The sequence below is a fragment of the Sciurus carolinensis genome, unplaced genomic scaffold (genome assembly GCF_902686445.1).
Source record: "Sciurus carolinensis unplaced genomic scaffold, mSciCar1.2, whole genome shotgun sequence".
In the NCBI taxonomy this organism is placed as follows: Eukaryota; Metazoa; Chordata; class Mammalia; order Rodentia; family Sciuridae; genus Sciurus; species Sciurus carolinensis.
In genome coordinates this window covers 1,116,631-1,127,402 of record NW_025920130.1, presented here as the reverse complement: position 1 = coordinate 1,127,402, position 10,772 = coordinate 1,116,631, and positions in this window count along the sequence as shown.

The following is a 10,772-nucleotide window of genomic DNA, read 5'->3' as shown; positions in this document are numbered from 1 at the left end:
TGCTTATCTAGTCCTTGAACTGCCTTTCGCTTAGTTCACTGTTTTTGGACCGCTTTCCGCTTAGTCCACTGTTTTACTTTCCTTTTTGGACCGCTTTCAGCTTAGTCCGGATAGTCGCGTACCGCGAACGTCAAGGCTGCCTTTCACTTGTTTATTTTTGATCTTTAGTCCTTGAACTGCCTTTCACTTAGTTTACTGTTTTTGGACCACTTTCCGCTTAGTCCACTGTTTTACTTTCCTTTTTGGACCACTTTCCGCTTAGTCCGGATAGTCACGTACCGCGAACGTCAAGGCTGCCTTTCACTTGTTTATTTTTGACCTTTTTATAACCAGTTTAACTTGTTAAAATTTTAGAATATCTTACCTTGTTTTCTTACTTATCCTTGTAAAGTTTTCATTCCCAGGTTTCAGCACCACTTATGATCGCCCACCGCCCGCGGGGACAATCACAACGCGTACGCTCTTCTTAGGCACAGGAACCAAAAAGCTGCTTTATTCCACAAGTCTCTGACTTATATAAAGAACATCAGCCTATCAGAGAGTAGACTACCAGGAAAGTCAGCCTATCAAGGAACAGTGTCCAGGCAATTACAAGAATCGCCTCATATACAGCAGTCAATCAGAGTTACCTCCTGAAACTTGTTTATGAGTACGGCTTATTCTGGCAAGTTGCCAGGCGCCATCTTAGACATCAGGCCAGGGTGTGGCTCTGGGGCCCTCAGAGCCCGCCCCTGACAATGTTGGCTTAGAATCACACTTTCTTAAAAAGACTCCCAAAGCATAAGAAATCAAAGCAAGAACCAATAAAAGGGATGAACTCAAACTAAAAAGCTTTTTCTCAGCAAAGAATATCAATAATCTGAAAAGAGAGCCCACAGAGTGGGAGAAAATCTTTTCCACATGTACTGCAGACAGAGCATTTATCTCCAAAATTTATAAAGAATTTATAAAACTTCACACCAAAAATACAAAGAACCCAATCAATAAATGGGCCAAGGAACTGGACAGAAACTTTACAGAAGAAGACATACAGGTGATTAATAAATATAGGAAAAAGTGTTCAACATCTCTGGTAATTAGAGAAATGCAAATTAAAGTAACTTAAACAAATTAAACAAGTAAGATTTCATCTCACTCCAATTAGAATGGCTATTTTCAAGAACACAAACAATAATATATGTTGGCAAGGATGTGGGGAAAAAGGCACACTTTTACATTGCTAGTGGAGTTGCAAATTGGGGCAGTCACTCTGGAAAATAGTGTGAAGAATCCTCAGAAAATTGGAATGAACCCATCTTTTCACCCAGTTATCCCACTCCTCCATTTATACCCAAAGGACTTAAAAAATTATCATACTACAGTAATGCAGCCATATCAATGTTTATAGCAGCTCAATTCACAATAGCTAGATTGTGGAACCAACCAAGATGCCCTTCGACATATGAATGAATAAAGAAACTGTGGTATATATACACAATGGAATATTATTCAGCCATAAAGATTAATAATATTATGTCATTTCAATTAAATGAATGGAATTGGAAAATATCGTGCTAAGTGAAATAAGTCAATCCCAAAAAAACCAAAGACCAAATGTTTTCCCTGGTAAGTGAATGATGATATACAATGGGGGTGGGGAGTGAAAGAAAAATGGAGGAACTTTAGATTACATAGAGGGAAATGAGAGAGGGGGATATGAAAAATGATGGAATGAGACAGACATCATTACCCTATGTACATGTATGATTATATGAATGATATGAATCTACATTGTATACAACCATAGAAATGAAATGATGTACCCCTTTTGTGTACAATGAATCAAAATGCAGTCTGTAAAAAGTATAAAAATACTAATTATAAAAAAAGTTTACATTAAAGTGCACTGGTACAAAATCTTAACCATCATTTTCATCAATAATTCATATGTGTAACATAAAATAATTATTCCAAGTTATAATAGCAATAGAAGTAAAGAATTTTATCATGTTTCTAAAATGTATAAGCATATATTTACATATCTTTCTATATTTTATAATCATAAAATGATCATGGTGATGTTATCTCACACCCTGCTTCCCAGACACTTCAGAATATGAGGAGAAGAATGGGAGACAAATATCCTCTCTGTCCAGAATGTCCTCACTGCTACACATTTACACAGCTGGCTCCTTCTCTTCCTTTACTTGTTAACTTAAATGTCATAGTTGGAACTATTTTCATTGATTCCAAAATTCCATAGACCTATCCACCTCTGAAATATAAACTTCTTAAATATAAAATATGTGAGAATTATATTTTCCTTCACATCTTAATTAAAATTAAATTCAATTGTTTCAGAAAAATCTAGCCTAGAGTTCCTGCTATCCTTAACTTCATTATATTCCTCTGATTGCATTATATCCTTTGTCTTCACTCTCTTATTCAATCTATGTATTTATATTGCTCTTCTTTAAAGAATATCTCCCATTTTTCTCCCTTCTCATCTTCAGAGTCACCAAGCTATTCATTTGGTTTTCTTTCGATTATTTTCCTTCCCGAATACAATACCTGACAACTGTTTACTCCCACCAACTTCCACATATCTCAGTCTTACACGTATATCTCTCTATACATATTTGCCATCGTGAACTAGTAGGGGTCTTATATTTCTTTCTAGGATCATTGTTATCATTATGAGGATATGGGAGATAATATGTTAAAAAGGGGGTGAGAAAAAAGTATTACAAGGTGCCTGACATTTGTTTCCAGTGAGGGAGGAGGAGTCCCATGCAAACTCTTTACTTTTATATGTCTCACATGAAGCGTCGAAGCCACATGTTCCATCCATTTCATTCTTGGAATTATTGTTGTCATGCAAGTCCTGATTTTCTTGTCTCTTAGGGACATATTTTGCTTTTATGATAATAAATTGAAGTAAAATATACATGAAACTCCTTGTAATTACAAGTCAATAAATAGCACAACAATGGGCAGTCTTCAGAGAAATTAACATCATTCCTCGATTGCCAAAAATTGTCACAACCTTTTCCTTTTCCTTCATGGACATTCTAGGAAGGAAAAAACATGAAAAGTGTAATGAGAAAGCATTCAATACACTTTCTTCTCTCCAGTACACAGATCATTTTCTGAAATAAACCATATCTTAGGCCACAAAGCAACACTTAGTACACACAAAACATCAGAGATAATGCCATGATTCTATCAGATTATAATGGAATGATATTAGAAATCAGCAATATAATAAAAAATACAAGCTACACTAACATCTGTAGACTAGATAATACACTACTGAATAACAAATGGATAGCAGAAGAAATCATGGATAGAATTTAAAAATAATGTAAGTGAGAATATGGGAGATAATATGTTAAATGAAAATAGCAACACAGCATACGTAAGTGAGGAGAAACACAACATATGCATATCTCTGAGACACAACATATGCATATCTCTGAAGGTAATTCTCAGAGGAAAGTTTATAGCACTGATCTCATTCATTAAAAGAATAGAAAGTCTCCAAATAAATAAGCAAATATTACACCTCAAGGTCCTGGCAAGGGAAGAACAAATCAAAACTAAAAGCAAGACAAGGCCAGAAGTAATGAAAATTAGAACCAAAAATCAATGGAATAGAAACAGAAGCTTCAAATTAATCAGCGATACACAAAAGTTGATTCTAAGAAAAGAAAATGGATAAATCTTTGGCCATACTAATCAGAGAATGAAGGAAAAATCTCAATTGTCTAAAATACATGATTTAGGAGGCAATATCACCATGCACAACACTGAAATACAAAGGGAAATCAGAAACTATTTTGAAATCTTATACTCCAATAGAATTGAAAATCTTAAAGATGTTGACAAGTTTCTAGTGAAAGATAACCTACAAAAATTGAGCTTGGACGACACAGAAAATTTAAAGAGATCAATTTTAAGCAATGAAATTATAGATACTAACAAAAGCTTACCAATAAAGAAAAGCCCAGGACCTGATGGAATCTCATCCCAGTTCAGGGAAGAACTAAGAGCAAACCTCTTCAAAATATTCAACAAAAAAGAAAAGGAGGGGACCCTTCCAAAGTGATTCTATGAAGCTAGGATCACACTGATTCCAAAACAAGATGAGGACCCATCAAAGAAAGAAAAATCTCAAGCCAATAATCCTGATGAACATAAATGCAAAAGTTCTTAATAAAATACTGGTAAATCACATACAAAACACATTAAAAAGGCACACACCGTGATCAATTGTGCTTATTCCAGGGATGAATGGTTTGCTCAATAGATGTGATGCAGAGAACCTAACACGAACAACGTCTTTTCTGGTGAAGAAAGAGGCTTTCTTCCCTTCAGCTAAGAAACAAAGCTAAGCTCTCTACTCTACCTCTAGCCAACATCTGACTGTAGGGGTTACCAACACAAATCATAAATGTTAGGTCAGAATTTGGGCAACTGTAGGAGAGAGAGCAGAGTAACTGAGACGAAGGGCAGGGCAGCGCGCCCAAACGGTGATCAATCAAACAGACAAGAAAACTCCACCTGTTGACCTTTAACTCCACTGACCCTTAACTCCACCTGTTGAGCCTTAATTCCACTGACCCTTAACTCCACTTGTTGAACCTTAACTCCACTGACCTCTAACTCCACCTGCTGACCCTTAACCTCCTTAACTCCACCTGTCACTCAGCAGGACCCCCACCCATTCCGGCCTATAAAGACCCTGGGCAGCCAAGGCCACGAGTAATTTCTCTGGCTCCCTTCCCTGACCCCAGGGGCTGGGAATATTGCCCGAGGGCCAGATTACAATAAAGCTTGCTTCTGCTGCTTTCTGCCCGATTTTATTTGGCCACTAACCGGTACCCCCAGCTTACACTAAAGGCAAATGTGTTTGAAACCAGATGTAGGAAACCTAATTGTCCCTGTAGAAAACTTAGCATCCATCAAAAACTTATCAAATCGATGTGTGGTTCATAATGTTCAAAGATATCTGATCAATATGCATAACTTAATATCATTCTTATTCAGGGGCCATCAAATTTAGAAATTTAAAAACATCTTTCGCAATAATGTATGGGAATGCACTGATGCAAGTCATGAACGACTTATGAAATAAAAACCACGAAACCTTCCTCAAAACAAATAGCTTAATAGATCGAGCTGTATGCCACAGTGATGGGTCCAATTCCTTTGCTTAATCTACAAAATGCTTTTTTAAAATCCACACAAGGCTCGACTTTGACATACTCTGTACACTTGTAATCATCCAGGAACTCTACCTATGTCAAATAAGGGGGTTTTTCAAAGTCCAGAGTACTGTCCAATCGCTTACCAATCAGCAGTCTTGCAATGACCTTCTCCTCCAGACAGTCGTGTTGTCCTTGTCCTCTTCTTTTCAAGGCTGGGGGAAAGTGGAGAGCAGCTTGCTTTCCTGTGATAGACCCAGGTGTTCTCCACAGTGGCAGTAAATCTTCCAAGCAGTAGTGAGCACTGTCAATAGGCCAACATGGCACGTCCCTTGGGCCTTTCTCTCTTTGGCCACACCAAGAACAAGAAGCCAGGACCTGTTTCTCCTCATCTTCCAGGAGCAGTTCATCAGGTCTCTGCCTGGGCTTGTGAACCCAGATGGTTTTAGCAGGGCCCAGGTGTGCGGGCTCTGCGGGCCCCTCAGGCTCCAACAGGCTGATCATCCTGGCAGCTGCAGCCTCTCTCCACCTCGCCAAGGCTTTGGCGGCGGCTTTGCCTTTCGGGACAGGGTTAGGTCTGGAGAACCAGCAGCCCGAGGGCTCTGGGCTCCCACAAGTCACAGCCTGTGGCCCTTGCAGCCACGTCCTCTGCTTGGGGAGAGCCTTCCTGGACCTGCCACTGGGCAGTGGCACAGGACCTCTGGGTGAGCGCAGGGCAGGGTTTGAGGCCTGGACCCACCCCAACAATGCAAGTATGCAATTCTGATTGGACATACCAAAACAACAATAATACAATTTTATTGACCTATATTTATATACCAATGATTTATTGATTTAGAAGTGAACTTGGATGGGGGTGAGAATGTGGGGGAAAAAGTACAGTCCTGCACGGCTGGTGGGATTGCAGATTGGTAAAACCCTTATGGAAATCAGTATGGAGATTCCTCAGAAAACTTGGAATGGAAGCACCATTTCACCCAGCTAACCCATTCCTGCTTTAGACACAAAGAACTTCATATCCACACACTACAGTGATACAGCCACATGGATGTTTAGAGCAGCCCACTTCACAAGACCTAAACTAAGGAACCAACTGAGGGACCCTTCAATAGGTGAATGGAAAAGAAAAAGTGGGATGTAGACACAAGGGAATATTACTCAGCCTTAAAGAATTAAAGTGTGGCATTTGCAGGTCAGTAAATGGACGGATTCTGAGAATATCATATTAAGCCACATAAGTCAATACCAAAGAACCAAAGGTCAAATGCTTTTTGTGGTAGGCAGATGCTAATTCACAATAAAGGGGGAGGCTAGGGAACAATAGAGATTCTTTACATTACACTGAGGGGAATGAAGGGAGGGGAGAGGGAATGGGGGGCAAGAAGGATGGTAGAATGAATTGTACATTATTGCCCTAAGTGCCCATATGATTACATGACAGGTGTAATTCTACACTCCAGACAACCAGAACAATGAGAAGGTATGATCTATTTTGGTATGATGTGTCAAAGTGCATTCTACAGTCAGGTACAACTAATCAGAACAAATAACAAAAATATGCCAACAATTGAAATTATATGTGAAAATGGTACAGAATTGAAGACACAGAAAAATCCACACCTTTGCAGTCATCTCATTCTTCACAAAGGTGCCAAAATACACACTGGAGTAAGGATAGCCTTCTAAACACATGGTGCTTGCAAAACTGGTTATCCACATGCACAAAAATGAAACTGGGAACTTGTCTCTCACCTGCACAAAAAGCAACTGAAAGGATCAAAGACCTAGGAATTAAACCCAAAACGATGCAACTGCTAGAAAACAAGATAGACTCAAGGCTCTGGCCTAAAGGCCTAGGCAAACATTTTCTCCATAGGACACCTAAAGCTCAGGAAATAATGTCAAGATTTCATAAAAGGAGTGGTAGCCAATTGAAAGCTATCTGCACAACACAGGGAATGATTAAGAATGTGAACAAAGAACCTAGAGAATGGGAGAAAATCATTGCTAGCTACCCTTCTGACAAAGGATTAATGTCAACAATACAAACAGAACTGAAATAAACATGACACCCCCAAAATAAATAATGGAATGAATCAATGGTCAAAAGAATTAAACAGAAGCTTCTCAAGAAGAGAGGTACAAATGGCCAACAAACATGTAAAGAGATGTTCACCTCCTTGGACACTGGGGAAATGCAAATGAATACTTCACTCAGAGATGGGTGTAATCTGCCAAGTACCAAACAACCTGTTTACTACAAGATCCCTGCCACACTGAAACCTCATCCCTGCCACACTCAACACTGTGATGCACTTCCCCTTAAATAAAGGATTGTGGGTTTTTTCAGTTGTTCAGTTCCAGTTTCTATCAAGACTGGGAGACCTATATGGCACCCACCTTTTAAAATCTAATTTCTGGCTTTGTCTTTATTTCTTATGTAAGGCCCCAATGAGTTAACTTAAAAAGTTGATAGAGCTGCTGATGCTAAAAAGGGGTTAAAAATGAAAAGATGCAGATGAGCTGAAGTCAGCCTAGCTAAATAACAGGATGGCCCTGGCAGCTAATTTAGACTGTTGCTAGGGGTAATGGGGAATTTCCCAACTGTGGTCAAGCTGATCTCAACAGCTGACCTCCTATAGACCAGTGGTTACTATGGTGACTAAAACTTTGCAGTTGAAACTTTTATATCCTGAGATGCAAACAAGGACATAAACCCTCCAATTGTAAAAGAGAAACTGAGTCCCTCTATCTGAAGTGTATAAAACAGCTTGTAAATTTGTGCTCGGGGTACTCAGCATTGATTGCTAAGCTGGTCTGTGTCAAGTACCTGAGCAGCTGCTTGAATAAACTGGCTCTTTCTGCGATTGCATACGGCTTGGTCTTCCTCGTGGTCTCTTTGGTGGTGGTTCAGGGCTTGGGCACAACACCTACCCAGAAGTCTGGGCACAACACTAACTGCTTATTTCAGACCTTTTATTTTCCCAGGTGGCTCACACCTCCTAGCAGGAATCTGACTTACTGGGGTGCTGGCTACCCTGGCATGTCACTGTGATGTGCTGTCTTTAAGTCCTTTGAGTTTATACTGAGAAGTGGGATAAATTACTACAAGGAATAAGTGGGTACCTAACTGCAATGATTTTCATGATATTTGCATTACCCTTTTCCTTTATTATTGCATAACTTTTGAACTCTGGAGAAATTATGACTGAAATATTAATATCAAAACTATTGAAAACCAGATAAAAATATTTGGGGGAAATATAAAAATTAAACTGATGGGAAACATAAACTTTGTCTTGAAAAAGCATTTAAGTTCTGTGAACTGTTATCAACAGCACAGAAACTCTGCCACCTGCACCAACTTTAGTCATAATTGTTTTCTTGAATATTCTTTTTGATGAAGAAAAATTCAATACTAATTTAGATATGATCAATCACTTTCCTAAAAGTATATCCACAGGGTGTGAATTATGTGAATAACATCATTAATGGACTAGATAAGCAGTGGACTTCTGAATCAGGCAGACTTTATAAAATTCAAGACTAAGGGATAGTTGTAAATGTCTCCATTTTTTTAATGCCGTTCTTTATACTTTCATTTTGTAATCTTCATGACAATGTGACAATATGTATAATCAGAAAATGAGAGATTGCACTCCATTTAAGTATGATCTATCAAAATTGTATAAATGCATTCTACAGTCATGTACAAATTAAAATAAAAAAAATTAAAAACATGACAATGTGTCTTCTTTATCCCCTTCATCTTAAACCTTCTTCATTGTTTCCTTTGTGTCATTTACTTCTCGTAATTAGTTGTTACCTCTCCAAAGGAAAGGTTCAGATGTCTCCTTCTTTTCCATTGTATACTAAAATGCATTCTGTCATAATCAAAGAATACTATTGCAATGCTAATTTGATATCTGTATTTATTGAGAATATGCATTAAAAGACAATGAGAGTTGCTATAAATGTTGATGTGGCTACATTGCTGTAGTATGCTGGTTTTAAGTCCTCTGGGGATAAATGAAGGAGTGGGATAACTGGGTCAAAGGTTACATGAATGGTGTGAATCTACATCCTGTACAATCATAGAAACAAAAAGTTGTACTCCATTTGTGTACAATGAATCAAAATGCAGTCTTTAAAAATTAAAAAAATTTAAAAATTATAAAAAAGAGAATGAGAAAAGAATATAACATGACATCATCATGCTTCTCAAAAAAAATCCTTCAAGAATTTTGAAAAAAAATTGAAACACTTTAGCCTGACAGTCATCCATTGTTTCACCTGGTCATTAGCTCTTACCCTTTACTGTTCACTCTAATACCCCAACATCCGCAGTACCTAAGATACAACCTTCCTTATCATGCCCTGCAGGTCCCACACACTGACATATCACTTTATCTCTGTCATGTTGTTTGCTATGTAAAACTAAAACCAAGGATTTCCTGAGGAAATAGAGTTCCCCTAAAAAACATGCCTTTCGTCTCATCCTGTTGAAAACTTCTATTTTGTTTTTCCATTCATGTTCATTTCCATATGCTATGTTTTATAGTTCATTTTACTTCCTGACCAATAACACATTCATTGCATTCAAACATGTTTTTCCAGTCAGCCGTCAGTTCCCGAGGCCTATTCCTCCTCTTTGCATTGCACTTTTGAAGTTTCACATAATGTTTCTCAAATAGGATTTTCTGAGTTTGTGTTAACTTCTTTGCTTCTCGTGTTCTACCAACTAAATATAGCTATCCACATGAAACTTTCTTACTTAAACTATATTGGTTTTTCAGGTCTGCGCTCCAATGTCCATCTGTCATTAAACATTTCAACTTAGTATTCTGCCTTTATTGTTCTTTCTGTATTACATTTTTAGATATAATTATTTTAAACTTTCAAATTCTTAAATATTACCTTCTATTTCCTGGAGGCACATGTTGTCCTTACGATGTGACCTACAATTCTTTAAACCAGAAACATGACATTATGTTTCTCATAAATCTCTAATGATTTCTAGTCAGAACAGGTAAATAATATGTGCTCCATAAATACTGAAGGATTTATTAACATGGTCATAGATAATGAATAGAATTTAAGATACGAAAATTGTATCATAATCATTTTTTGATGCTTTTACAAATTCAGGAACAAAATGGTGATTTTTTGAAAAGTTTTAAATGTTAAGAGACAAAAAAATAGTGCCTTTGAACATAAGTGATAGAGAACTGCTGATAAATATAATGATGAATCATTTGATATTCTTTTCAATTTCTTTCTTCAGAACTCTTAATAAGATCATGTGCCATTAATTATCAACAAAACACCCGACATAGTTAGAAGAAGCATAAAAAAGGTCAGAATAAATAAATAGTAACATTGTCCCTCTAGTAAAGTTTTCATTTTGTGTAGATATCTAGAATTTTTGATCGAGACAGGTAAGAAAAGGAGGGCAATACTATAGTTCTCTCCATAACTGTATGAAGGTAAGGTATTTCCTAGTACTACATAGACTCTTTTCTTCCAGTGTATTCTTATGAAACAGTTACTGTTTGGCAGTGGGATTGAAGCTTTGGGACTACTACA